Raw genomic sequence first — 14,251 nt, 5'->3', positions numbered from 1 at the left:
TGTTGCCACAGATAACAGAGCTGGGACAAATAAGTGGAAGTTAGAACTTTATCATTAAGAAGAACTGCTTAATGATCAGAATAGTTCCAACAAGAAAACGTGCTGCTGACGGGGTGAAGTGGCTTAACCTTTAATCCCAGCACTTTGGGAGGCTGAGTCAGAAGGATTGCTTGAGGCCAGGAATTCAAGACCATCCTGGGCAAAAAAGTGAGATCCTGTCTCTACAAAAACAAACAAAAAAAATTTAATAAATGAAAATTTTAAAAGGTTTAGCAGAGAAGTGAAGGTACAGAGAAGGGAAGCTGATTAGGGCCCACTCAGACTCGAGTCTGGGGAGTAAGATTGGCTAATTTTTTTTTCTTTCTTTCTTTCTTTTTTTTTTTTGAGACAGAGTCTCACACTGTCGCTCAGGCTGGAGTGCAGTGTGCCATCTCTGCTCATCGCAACCTCCACCTCCTGGGTCCAAGTGATTCTCCTGCCTCAGCCTCCTGAGTAGCTGGGATTACAGGCATGTGCCACCACACCCAGCTAATTTTTTGTATTTTTAGTAGAGACGGGGTTTTACTATGTTGGCCAGGCTGGTCTTGAACTCCTGACCTCATGAGCTGCCCACCTTGGCCTCCCAAAGTGCTGGGATTACAGGCGTGAGCCACCGCACCGGGCCTAGATTGGCTAATTCTTTCTTAGCCTAGCTAAGTAGGATTTTAGAGAAGGAACAGGGATGGGAGTAGGAGAGTGATTCCAAGTGGAAGGCACAGCTGGAACACAGGTACAGTATATGCACAAGAGAAGTTTGGAAACTCTCAATGAGTTGGACTAGAGTTTAGAGTTTGGGCTCTTGGTGATTTGTGACTTTAAACAAGTTACCAAATTGTTCTAGGCCACAGTTTTCTCCTTGGTTAAACGAAGGAACTAACTAAAATCAGTGGGTCTCTATCTTTTCTCATGGTGACTTAGATTGTACTCCCAAGACGCTTTGCAACCAAAAGTCCTAAATGAAATAAAAGGAGGTAATACTTCTTCGTTGTTACTGTGTTTTGTTTTTCTTTTTTTTTTTTTTTGAGACAGAGTCTTGCTCTGTCATCCAGGCTGGAGTGCAGTGGCACAGATATCAGCTCACTGCAGCCTCTGCCTCCCGGGTCCAAGCAATTCTCCTGCCTCAGCCTCCTGGGTAGCTGGGATTACAGGTGCACGCCACTATGCCCCACTAATTTTTGTATTTTTAGTAGAGACAGGGGTTTCCCCATGTTGGCCAGGTTAATCTCAAACTCCCGGCCTCAAGTGATCCTCCTGCCTTGGCCTCCCAAAGTGCTGGGATTATAGACATGAGCCACTGCACCCAGACTGTTGTTACTGTTTAAACAATGAAATTCTTGTATGAGGCTGGGCATGGTGGCTCGCATCTGTAATCCTAGCACTTTGGGAGGCTGACACAGGGGGACTGCTTGAGGTCAGGAGTTTAAGACCAGCCTGGGCAACATCGCAAGATCCCATCTCTAAAAAAAATAATAATAATTAGCTAGGAGTGGTGGTGCATGCCTGTAGTCTCAGTTATTCAGGAAGCTGAGGTGGGTGGATTCTTGACTCTAGGAGATTGAGGCTACAGGGAGCTAGGAGCCTACCACTGCACTCCAGTCTAGGCCACAGAATGAGACAGTGTCTCAAAAAAAAGAAAAAAAAGGATGACATTTTTGTATGATAATAATTATCACAGTATAGAGATTATAGACCTTTAACTTTTAGTCAGGCTTAGTGCCTGTCAAGATGAATTTTTTTCTTCATTTAATTAAAAAAAAATTTGTGGCCAGGTGTGGTGGCTCATGCCTGCAATCCCAGAACTTTGGGAGGTCAAGACGGGTGGATCAGCTGAGGTCAGGAGTTGGAGACCAGCCTGGCCAACATGGTGAAACCCTGTCTGTACAAAAAATACAAAAATTAGCCAGGCATGGTGGCTCGTGCCTGTAGTCCCAGCTACTTGGGAGGCTGAGGCAGGAGAATTGCTTGAACCTGGGAGGCAGAGGTTGCAGTGAGCCGAGATCGCGCCATTGTACTCCAGCCTGGGTGACAAGAGTGAAACTCTGTTTAAAAAAAAAAAAATTGGTAATATTTAATTAGAAACTACTTCAAATATTCAGAAATCTACAGATAATATAACCACCAAGATAAAAGTGATGTTTAACATTTTGTTTAATATTTAATATAAATATTATATTTAGTTCTAATCTCTTTTTTTCTAATCTCTTTTTTTAAGAGATAAAATGATATAAATACAGCTAAAATCCCGTCCCCACCTCTTTTCTTCCTCTTTCTTAGAAGTGAGCACACTCGCTGGTTGATTCAGAATGTACTGCCCATGAGTTAGCCCTGCTCCACAAGCAGCAGTACTGTTTTGGGGAGTTTGGGGGGCTTTTGTGAGACACGGTGTCACTCCAGTTGCCCTGGCTGGAGTGCAGTGGCATGATCTGGGCTCACTGCAGCCTCAACCTCCCGGGGTCAGGTGATTCTTCCACCTCAGGCTCCCTAGTAGGTGGGACTACAGGTGTGACACCATGCCCAGTTAATTTTTTTTAATTTTTATTTTTTAGTAGAGATGGGGTTTTGCCATGTGGCCAAGGCTGGTCTCAAACTCGTGGACTCAAGCAATCCACCCCACCTCGGCCTCCCGAAGTGCTGGGATTACAGTTGTGAGCTACCCAGCCTGGCCAGAAGTAGTACTGTTAAAAAAAAAAAAAAAAAAAAAAAGAAGTAAGCACTCTCCCAAAATTGCTGTCTTTCCCATTTAACTTTTTGTATTTTTCTACATATATATTTATAAATATATGACATTTTTGTGTTCAATTTTACATAAATGCCATACTGAATGTATTATCTTTAAACTTCCTTAACTCATTATGTTTTTAAGATTTATCTATCTCGATGACATGTAAATCATTTAATTGGTTGTATGGTACTCCATTGTATGACTAACCCACAATTCATCCATTGATTCCCCTTACAGAAAGACAGGTTGTTTCAACATTTTTGCTATTATAATACAGTTGGAAGGAATATTCTTGCCAATGTCTCCTTGTGCACACATGCAATAGATCCCCTAAGATATCAGAAGTAGAATTGCTGGGTTGTAAAATATAAGCATCTTTAATTGTAGGTTGAATATGTCCACTTTTGCCTAGGAATCCAATTAGGAGATGAAAATGATAGTATCAGTGACTGCCTCTGCAGAGTTGGTGATCAGTTGAGGCATCATCTCATGCTCTTAGGAGAGAAAAAACAGCAACATTCATTGCCATAGCTTTATTTGAATAATCCTTGTCTGTTTCCAAGAGCCAAATAAAAAAATTGGAAATGGTCACTTAATTAAATATCTACCTAATACAATAATTGCTTCTAGAGTATCTTGGACACATGTGTATATAGCCTGTACTTGAATACTACCAGAAACAAAGAACTTACAACCTCTCAAAGTAGTCCAACTCTATTGGTTAGAAAATTATTTTAGGCCGGGCATGGTGGCTCACACCTGTAATCCCAGCACTTTGTGAGGCCGAGGCGGGCAGATCACAAGGTCAGGAGTTTGAGATCAGCCTGGCCAACATAGTGAAACCCTGTCTCTACTAAAAATAAAAAAAATTAACCGGGTGTGGTGGTGTGCACCTGTAATCCCAGCTACTTGGGAGGCTGAAGCAGGAGAATCGCTTGAACCTGGGAGGCGGAGGTTGTGGTGAGCCGAGATCTCGCCACTGCTTTCCAGCCTGGGTGACAAAGTGAGACTCCGTCTGAAAAAAAAAAAAAAAGAAAAAGAAAAAGAAAATTATTTCATAATCTGAAAACACCTGTGGCTGGGAAGCGTGTGTCTGATTTTGAACTTAACCATCTTCTTCTTTCTTCTCCTTTTTTTTTTTTTTTTTCCAGACAGGGTCTCATTCTGTGTACCAGGCTGGAGTGCAATGGTGCCATCTTGGTTCACTGCAACCTCTGCTTCCCAGGTTTAAGCGATCCTCCTAACTCAGTCTCCCAAGTAGCTGGGACTACAGGCACGCATCACCACAACTGGCTAATTTTTTTTTTTTTTTGTATTTTTAATAGAGACGGTGTTTGGCCATGTTGGCCAGGCTGGTCTCAAACTCCTGACCTTAAGTGATCCTCCCACCTCAGCCTTCCAAAGTGATAGAATTACAGCCATGAGCCACACCCGGCCCAGTCACCATGCCCGCCCTAATTTTTTTTTTTTTTTTTTTTTTGACGAAGTCTTGCTCTGTTGCCCAGGTTGGAGTGCAGTGGCGTGATCTTGGCTCACCACAACCTCTGCCTCCAGGGTTCAAGCGATTCTCCTGCCTCACCCTCCCAAATAGCTGGGATTACAGGCACGCACCACCATGCCCAGCTGACTTTTGTATTTTTAGTAGAGACGGGGTTTCACTATGTTGGCCAGTCTGGTCTCGAACTCCTGATCTCGTGATCTGCCTGCTTCGGCCTCCCAGAGTGCTGGGATTACAGGCGTGAGCCACCGCGCCTGGCCAATGTTTATATTTTTTTTAGAGACAGGATTTTGCCGTATTGCCCAGGCTGGTCTGGAACCAAAACGTTGGGATTACAGGCGTAAGCCTCCATGCCTGGCCGAGTCTCTGTTTCTTCTATGTAAAATGGGAGTAAGAATCATACCTAACTCACAACGTGGTTGGGAGAAGCAAATGAGTTAGTGTGTGTTAATGTATATGTGTGTGCGTGCGTGTACACATATGTATGTATAGATTTATGTATAGGTCTCTGCCTATATGGAGAGAGAGGAAGTGAGAAAGAGAGAAACTCAAGCAAGTGTAAGAGTACGAGTGGTATCTATTAGAAAATAATAAATAGTAACTGCAGTTGTTAATAGTCTTCTTCCTGGTGGGGCGAGGTGGCTCATGCCTCTAATCCCAGCACTTTGAGAGGCCAAGGCAGGTGGATCACCTGCGATCAGGAGTTTGAGACCAGCCTGACCAATTATGGTGAAACCCCATCTCTACTAAAAATACAAAAATTAGCCGGGCGTCGTGGCATGTGCCTGTAGTCCCAGCTACTCGGGAGGCTGAGACAGGAGAATCGCTTGAACCCAGGAGGCAGAGGTTGCAGTGAGCCGAGATTGCACCACTATACTCCAGCCTGGGCGACAGAGCAAGACTCCGTCTCAAAAGAAATAGTCTTCTTCCTGTCATCAGTCTCTACCAACGAAAGTTCATTCTGACAACAAATATTTACTGAGTTTCTGCTATGTGCCATAGACTGTGCTAGGAGTCACAGAAACATCACCCACTCTTCTCTATCAGTATATCTAAGATCCTCTGTGACCTTGCCAGCATTAAACAAGACTTTAAAATGTGGGTTCTCTGGCCGGGCGCGGTGGCTCACGTCTGTAGTGACAGCACTTTGGGAGGCAGAGGCGGGTGGATCACGAGGTCAGGAGATCGAGACTATCCTGGCTAGTACGGTGAAACCCCGTCTGTACTAAATGAAATGACAAACTGGTGGCGGGCGCCTGTAGTCCCAGCTACTCGGGAGGCTTAGGCAGGAGAATGGTGTGAACCCGGGAGGCAGAGCTTGCAGTGAGCAGAGATTGCCCCACTGCACTCCAGCCTGGGCGACAGAGCAAGACTCTGTCTCAAAAAAAGAAGAAAAAAGTGGGGGGGGTGGTCTCTGCCAAAAACACAGGATGCTAAAATGATTTAAAAATGAGGGTTCTGGATTTGAATAGTGTAGGCTTTAATCCCAACTGTACCACTTCCTAGCTATGTGATTGTGGGAGTCTGTCTTTCTTTCTTTTCTTTTTTCTTTTTTTGAGATGGAGTCTCTCTCTGTTGCTCAGGCTGGAGTGCAGTGGCACGACCTCGGCTCACTGCAACCTTCGCCTCTAGGGTTCAAGTGATTCTCCTGCCTCAGCCTCCTGAGTAGCTGGGATCACAGGCACGCGCCACCACGCCCGGCTAATTTTTGTATTTTTAGTAGAGACGGAGTTTCACCATGCTGGCCAGGTTGGTCTTGAACTCCCGACCTCAGGCGATCCACCCGCCCTTGGCCTCCCAAAGTGCTGGTATTACAGGCGTGAGCCACCGCGCCCGGCCAGGAGTGTTTCTTTTTCTTTTACTTTTTTTTTTTTTGAGACGGAGTCTTGCTCTGTCATCCAGGCTGGAGTGCAGTGACGCGATCTCGGCTCACTGCAAGCTGCGCCTCCCGGGTTCACGCCATTCTCCTGCCTCAGCCTCCCGAGTAGCTGGTTCTACAGGCGCCCACCATCACGCCCGGCTAATTTTTTTGTATTTTTAGTAGAGATGGGGTTTCACCGTGTTAGCCAGGTGGTCTCTATCTCCTGATCTCGTGATCCGCCCGCCTCGGCCTCCCAAAGTGCTGGGATTACAGGCGTGAGCCACCGCGCCCAGCCCGGGAGTATTTATTAATTCACTAGTAGCACTTATCTCCCATGGTAAGTATTCAATAAATGTTAGATATTATTCAGTTTAATTAACCCAATGACCCTAACCAAGGTTGCAGCCTGAACCTGGGGAGCTGCAGATAGATGATCTCAAAGCTTTCTTCTAGTCCCAAAGTCTATGATTTTTTATATTCAGTAGAACAGCTGTGGTGGAGAGTTCAGGGGGAATGACCCACAACATTTTTAGGAGAAAGGCATAAAAGGCTTTGTGAGCGGTTTCACAAGGGTACGTTCTTACTCCTCTAAATGGGGAGAAATCTCCCTTGCGGAGAAATCACCAGCAATTGGAATACTACCTTGTCTCTGGGAGTATTCAGGTATTCACAGACAAATTCGTACCATGATGTGAGCAGAATTGGAAAAAAAAAAAAAAACAAGCGACACATTAAAAAAAAAAAAAAACAAGTGATAAACACTATAAATGCCAAATACATATATTCAGTCCTTACTGAGAGCGGGTGCTGTCTGGTTTTCACAGGAAAGACAGGCAGTGTTCAAAGGCTCAGACTCTGGTGTCAGGCAGATCTGGGTCTAATTCCCAATTTGCCAACTTATCAGGACCCCGGGGGCAAGTTGCTTTTAGCCTTTCTGCTTCAGCTTTCCTTTTCTGCAAAACACAGACAGCAATAGTACCTAGCTAAGAGACTGTACCCAATCCAGTGCGAATAAAAGTGAATTATTGTTAGTATCTGACAAATGGCACCCTATGGGTGACAAGTTTCCTTTGTCAGAAGGTGACACGTCTTCCCTTTCTGACTTGAGGTTTCACGGGTGGGGCCTGGTCTCTGCCTTAAGAAGATAGGCTTAGTGCCACCCTTGTCACCTTGGGAACTTCCTTAATAAAGAGGAGGGTCTCTCCTCCATCAGACCCGGGACTCCACAAGGCTGGAACTGCGTCTCTTCCTCAGAGGTAGGAGCAGCAGTGACTCCGCTAGGGTCAGATGGACCTAGTCGCTCCCATCACCCCGAGGGCACCCAGAGTGTGTGTGGCTGACTCCTCTCCAGGCTACTCAGCGTAGGACCGATTCTCTTTCATTCTCTTCCTTAAGGCCCAGGAGACGTCAGTGAGGACTGTGCACTTCAGCAGCCCCCCAGAGCAGGAAGGAGTGGGCTGAGGAGCCCCCCGGGGCCCTAGCCTGAGAGGTCCCAGAATTCGGCGGCTGAGAGGAAGTCTTAGGAGCTCTTAAGGGGCTGTGAGGGGGCCTGGGGGTCAGTGGGCGAGGGTGTGGGCGGGTGTCCCAGAAGCGGTGTGAGGAGCGTTTTACCTGGTGGTGGGGTGGGAGGTGCGTCCGGGTAACTAATGGCAACCGGGCGGGGTGAGCCCGCTCGGCAGGAACTCCTCGACGGCGAAAAACTACGACTCCCAGGGTGCCCCAGGGCTTAGCCCAGCTTTCCCGCCCGCCCACTGGCTGCCGGTCCCGCGAGCGGCGAAGCCCATTGGCCACGGCGGTGCGGGGCTCCCCCACTAGCAGGTTAGTGGGCGCCGCCGGCAGCAGACGTTGACCGGGCGCGGGGGGGTAAGTGGGGGGGCCCGGCTAGCCATTCTGGAAGCGGCCGGGCGCAGTCTCCGTAGCGTACCCGCCGGCTGCGAGGCGCGGGGCGGAGGCGGAGACTGCGTGGCGCAGGCGCGTTGCTGGGCTTCTCCTGGGTCCCCAGACAGCTGGAGGAGATAAACAGAGGAGGAGGAGGGAGGGGAGTGCGTGTGTGAGAGCGCGCGAGGGAGTGTGAGTGTGTGTGAGCGCGGGTGTGAGGCGGTGCGCAGGGGCGGGCGGAGGCGCTGTCCGGCCTCGGCCAGGCGCCGGGCGGGGAGCATGGGAAGGGGCTAGAGCTGCTCGAGCCCCCCAGCCCCCTCCCCGGGATCCGCGCCCCCCCTCCCGGGAGAGGGGCCGCCCCCCCCCGGACGGACATGGGCTCCTGAAGTTGCGCCGCTACCGGTCGGGGGAAGAGACCTGACAGGTACGGGTCACCGCCGCCCCCTGCCCTCCGCGGGCGCCGAGGCGGGGACCGGCTCCCGCAGCCCCGGTGAACGGGCCGCCAGCTCTGGGCCGGCTCCAGCCCTGCCGGCCTGGGGGCCTGAGCCTACCCGCCTCGGGGCCCCGGGTGTCCCGAGAGGGGCCAGGCCTCGCCGGGGCGGAGGGCAGAGTGGTCCGGGGGCGGGGTGGGGGCGGAGGGTTTGGTCGGGACGCGGGGGGAGGCTGTGGGAGTCCGGGGAGGCTCTGCGGAGGGAGAGGTGGAAGTCATTCCATCATGGGACTTTTTTGCGGAGTTTTTGTTTGACATCTGATCTGGCGCCGGAGTCAGGAAGAAGGGGCAGGTGTAAGTGCTGGGAGGGCAACGCCGACCTGACCTGCTCTCTTAGCTTCTCGCTCTCTTTCTGTTTTTCTCTCTCTCTTTCTCTCTCTCTCTGTGTGTGTGTGTGTGTGTGTGTGTTTGTGTGTCCACCGCAGATGCCTTCAGTGGCCCATCCTGGCACCAAACAACTCTGCCAAGGTGTTTCCACCAGGCGACTGTAGCACCCCGTATACAAAGGGCCTCTGCTTGGGAACGGGCTATTCAGTACCCACTTCAAAGGGTAAATAGGAAGTGAGGAGATAGAAGAGAGACTGCGAACCAGCAGGATCCACTTCTTGGACTGAAAGCCGCAGTGGGACGCCCCCTTGCCAGACTGGTTGACTTTGCTTGGTGGCTTGGGCTCTCTCTCCTCTGCGGGTGTACTCCCAGGGTTTCTAGAGGAGAGGTACAGGGGCCTGTAACTAATGTCTTAATAGCCGAATTTGACTGTTTTCCCCAGAGTTCTTTTCTTCTGTGACTTTCTTTAACCTCCTGAAGAACTGGTAGAGCAACGTTATAGTTTTTCTCTCAAGTTGGTGTTTTTAGGAGCCTGGTAGGGTGGCTGAAGCTTCCCCATTCATTCCAAGGATGGGGTAGATGATCTGGGTAAAGTGGCAGTGAAGTCTTCCCTTTCTAACAAAGCCTGAAACCGTTTTGAGAAGAAACTATTTTGAGGGCAGCTTCTGACTCAAAGACGTTACGAAATCCCCACCTAGGACACCGGTATGCCCAGTGGTCCCTACTAAGCTTTTCTGTGTCTTTTAGAGTCTTTGAGTGGCCAGCTTCTGCTCACTGTACTGAAGGAACTACTTAATGCTATTTCTGTCTTGAGTTCTGGCTTATTCTTCCTTGTGATTCTTATATCTTTAGCGGGATTGAATTGAATTTTTGCTGTTGAGTGTAATAGCCAGATCCTCTGTAACAGACCAGGGAGTAACTAGTGGGGCTCCTTTGGGCCAAGTCTGAGACTTACTGAGGTTTCTTCATTGTAGGTTGTTGTATTTCGTTGGCAGGTGGGAAATGACCTCTTCTGTCATAGTTTGTGATCATGCTGCTTTAAGGCTGGAGTCCTGCTCTCCTTTCCTTTTTTGACCTATATGGGAGCACTTCTGTTCGAGTCTTATCTCAATTTGAAGGAACAGTGCTTTTGGATCAACTCTGCAGAATAATTGAGCAGTAGCCCATATTTCTCCCTGGGACACCTTCACTGAGGGTCACGAGGGAAAGAGAGAACACGTGTAAATATTATGATGATGATGTTAACGACTATTTACCAGTTTCATACAATTGACAGTTTTTTTTAGCCGGAAGGAGTTCAGTATTGACTCATTGGGCATCTTATGTAGGGTGTTTTTGCACACCTAGACTTTAGGATCTGGAAAGACAACTGAAAATCTTGAAGCCCACTGCCAAACATTTGTGGATCTTGAGGGGCCAACTGCTAAGGAAGATCTAGACTATGACTTGGTCTTTAATTATTTTTATTTTTTTCTCCTTTTTAAAATTGTATGTATGTGTTTATTTATTTATTTTCTGAGATGGAGTCTTGCTCTGTTGCCCAGGCTGAAGTGCAGTGGCGCGATCTCAGCTCACTGCAACCTCAGCCTCCTGGGTTCAAGCAATTCTCTGCTTCAGCCTCCCAAGTAGCTGGGATTGCAGGTGCCTGCCACCATGCCCAGCTAATTTTTGTATTTTTAGTAGAGATGGGGTTTCACCATCTTGGCCAGGCTGGTCTTGAACTCCTGACCTCGTGATCCACCGACCTCAGCCTCCCAGAGTGCTGGGATTACAGGTGTGAGCCACCGCACCCGGCCTCTCTCCTTTTATTTTTATTTTTTTGAGATGGGGTCTCACTCTGTTGCCCGGGCTGGTCTCGAACTCCTGAGCTCAAGGGATTCTCGTATCTCTGCCTTCCTAGTAGCTGGGACTACAGACACGGCCTCCGTGACCACTCTCTTCTCTCTTTTTAAAAATTAAGGAATGTTGCTGACATGTGCAGTTCTGAGTCTCAGAGAGGAAGTCAAACAGAACATGTAATCTGGTGATACTTGTGTTTTCTTTGGGTCACTGGTTTAGTTATCTATTCTGTTTCCTTTCTTCTTTCCACCTCACCTTTCCAGATGCTCCACTGTATCTTTAGGCTGCCATTGCAGATTGCTGGGCCCACAAAACCCTTAGGTTGTACTTTCTTAGCTGTCATCTCTTGAAAAGCCAAAGTTCTGGCAGTTGCTATTAGAAACCAGCTGAGCGCGGTGGCTCACGCCTGTAATCCCAGCACTTTGGGAGGCTGAGGTGGGCAGATCACGAGGTCAGGAGATTGAGACCATCCTGGCTAACACGGTGAAACCCCATCTCTACTAAAAATACAAAAAAAATTAGCTGGGCATGGTGGCACGCGCCTGTAGTCCCAGCTACTCAGGAGGGATTTTCCTACTAAGGCAGGAAAATCGCTGGAACCCAGGAGGTGGAGGTTGCGGTGAGCTGTGATCGTGCCATTGCACTCCAGCCTGGGCAACAAAAGTGAAACTCCATCTCAAAAAAAAAAAAAAAAGAAAAGAAAAAAAAGAAAGAAGCCAGTTCCTTGGTGTAGTTAATTTACTTTGAGAGGTATTTGCCAGTTGGGATATGTCCTAAAAAGTGACTGACATTTTATTCAGGGCCTGGTATATCTTGGGCTCAGTGCTAGCTAGTATTTTTACTTTATCCAGTGTAACCTTCATGACTGTCCTGTGAGGTGAGAATCATTTTCCCTATTATACCTATGAAGAAACAGATTCAGAGAAATTAAGTAAGTTGCTTAAGGTCACACAGCAAGTAAGAGGAAGGACTGGAATTCAAACCCAGGTCTGTCTGCTCTGTGATATTGAATTGCCTCTGGGACTGTGACACATGAAGAAGAACTGAAAAGACCAAGGCTAAGAGCCTGGGGGAACATGATACCTCATTCAAATACTTGAAGAATTGTCATGGGGAAAGGAAACTGGATGTTCTCTGTGATTCTAGAAGGCATCTCAGGATTAAATGACATAATTTCCAAGAAGGTAGACTTTGGTTTGATAGGAGATAATGTAGCTTTCTAAAAACAAAATGGGCTGCCTTGTGAGGGAGTGAGTTACCCATCATTGCAGATATTCAAGCAGAGAGTTTGCCACATCTTTTTTTTTTCTTTGAGACAGAGTCTCACTTCGTCATCCAGGCTGGAGTGCAGTGGCATGATCTCAGCTCACTGCAACCTCTGCCTCCCAGGTTCAAGTGATTCCCATGCCTCACCTCATCATCCAGGCTGGAGTGCAGTGGCATGATCTCGGCTCGCTGCAACCTCTGCCTCCCAGGTTCAAGTGATTCTCATGCCTCAGCCTCCCAAGTAGCTGGAATTATAGGCATGTACCACCACGCCCATCTAATTTTTGTATTTTTGTAGAGATGGGGTTTCACCATGTTGACCAGACTGGTCTTGAACTCCTGACCTCAGGTGATCTGCCCGCCTCAGCCTCCCAAAGTGCTGGGATTACAGGTGTGAGCCACCGCGCCCAGCCCCGGCTAATTTTTTTGTATTTTTATTAGAGACAGGGTTTTGCCATGTTGCCCAGGCTGGTCTCGAACTCCTGAGTTCCACCTGCCTCGGTCTCCCAAAGTGCTAGGATTACAGGCATGAGCCACCGCTCCTGGCTTTTTGTTTTTTTTTTTATGAGACAGGGTAGATGGGAAGACAGGTGTGTGCCATCACGCCTGGCTAATTTTTTAATTTTTTCATAGAGATGGGGTTTCACTATGTTGCTCAGGCTGGTCTCAAACTCCTGGGCTCAAGCAGTCTGCCTACCTCAGCCTCCCAAAGTCCTGGGAATACAGGTGTGAGCCACCATGCCCAGTCTCCCTGTCTGTTTGATCTTTAAAACCTAACATGGCTTGGCACGGTGGCTCACACCTGTAATCCCAGCACTTTGGGAGGCCTAGGTGGGTGGATTGCTTGAGCCCAGGAGTTTGAGACCAGCCTGAGCAACATAGTGAAACCCAGTCTCTACAAAAAAAAATTTAAAAATTAGCCAGGTGTGGTAGCATGTGCCTGTATTCCCATCTACCCAGGAATCTGAGGCAGGGGCATCACTTGAGTGCAGGAGGCAGAGGTTGCAGTGAGCCAAGACTGCGCTACTGAACTCCAGCATGGGCAACAGAGACCCTGTCTCAAAAAAAAAAAAGCCAGTTGTGCAGTGGCTCATGCCTGTAATCCTAGCACTTTGGGAAGCTGATGTGGGCAGAGCTCAGGAGTTGGAGGCCAGCCTGGGCAACATGGCAAACCTGTCTCTACTAAAAATACAAAAAATTAGCCAGCCGTGGTGGTGCACACCTGTAATCCCAGCTACTTGGGAGGCTGAGTCATGAGAATTGCTTGAACCTGGGACGCAGAGGTTGCAGTGAGCCAAGATCGTGTGCACTCCAGCCTGGGGGACAGAGTGAGACTCTGTCTCAAAAAAAAAAAAAACAAAAAAAACAAAAAACCAAAAAAACTAACATGTATTGAATATTTAGTATATACCAGGCACTTGCTAGATACTTTTTCTTTCTTTTTTTAAGACAGAGTTTTGCTTTTATTGCCCAGGCTGGAGTGCACACGATCTCTACTCACTGCAACCTCCGCCTCCTAGGTTCAAGCAATTCTCCTGCCTCAGCCTTCTGAGTAGCTGAGATTATAGGTGCACGCCACCATGCCTGGATAATTTTTGTATTTTTTTAGTAGAGATGGGGTTTCACCATGTTGGCCAAGCTGGTCTCGAATTCCTGACCTCAGGTGATCCACTCACCTTGGCCCCCCAAAGTGCTGGGATTACAGGCATGAGCCACCAGGCCCAGCTCTACTTTTTCTATAATGTCTCTTATAATCTTCAGAGCTCCCCTGGAAGGAAGGTATTACCATTATCCCCACTTTACAAATGAGAAACTGAGACTCTAGACTAAAGTTAAGGAATATGCTGGAGGTTACACAACTAGTAGTGTAGGGCTGATATTTGAACCCATATCTCCTCCTTAGCTCTGTGACCTAGGGTCAATCATGTATCCTCTCAGAGCTATAGTTTCACCTATAAAATGAGGCTTATTGTAGTACCTACTTTTTAGTGGGTTTTTGAGGACTAAATGATGAAATATATCCTTTTTACTAGACCTCACTGATTGCCCTCAAGAGCCAGGGCTTGGATGTAAAGGAATACCACTTAGTTGGCTTCTTCTGGGTAAATTCAGGCCTATGTGTAACTCTGAGAGTTCTAGGGCCCATTCTTTGAGCTATTAAGTAATAGCTGCTGACTCCTTGAAGGGCTTTGTGGCATTGAAGACTAATACCTTAAAAACTTTTAAGCCTGGGCTGGGTGCAGTGGCTCACGCCTGTAATCCCAGAACTTTGGGAGGCTGAGGTGGGCGGATCACAAGGTCAGGAGTTTGAGACCAGCCTGGCCAAGATGG

General features: G+C 47.9%; 1 protein-coding gene and 1 long non-coding RNA gene across 5 annotated transcripts in view; one reads left to right on the top strand and one right to left on the bottom strand.

The window, feature by feature from the left end:
• Nucleotides 1–3,116: 3,116 nt before the first annotated feature.
• On the bottom strand, nt 3,117–7,978 carry LOC112209475 (uncharacterized). The gene is made up of 4 exons (XR_002944243.3): nt 7,732–7,978; nt 6,916–7,073; nt 3,655–3,776; nt 3,117–3,255 (listed from the first exon to the last, which is right to left on the bottom strand). It is a non-coding gene; the product is annotated as an uncharacterized LOC112209475 (long non-coding RNA).
• Nucleotides 7,979–8,101: 123 nt separating this feature from the next.
• WDTC1 (WD and tetratricopeptide repeats 1) overlaps nt 8,102–14,251 on the top strand; it is a 73,501-nt gene continuing 67,351 nt past the window's right edge. For 2 of the 4 annotated variants that reach the window (XM_024357242.3, XM_016957114.3), the window contains exon 1: nt 8,102–8,422. The gene's annotated coding sequence lies outside the window, so the exon portion shown is untranslated. The remainder of the gene's footprint in view (nt 8,423–14,251) is intronic. The other 2 variants (XM_063783961.1, XM_063783959.1) reach the window with 2 other exon arrangements.

Source organism: Pan troglodytes, chromosome 1, assembly GCF_028858775.2.
Source record: "Pan troglodytes isolate AG18354 chromosome 1, NHGRI_mPanTro3-v2.0_pri, whole genome shotgun sequence".
Taxonomy (NCBI): Eukaryota; Metazoa; Chordata; class Mammalia; order Primates; family Hominidae; genus Pan; species Pan troglodytes.
This window is presented reverse-complemented; position numbering and strand designations above follow the sequence as displayed.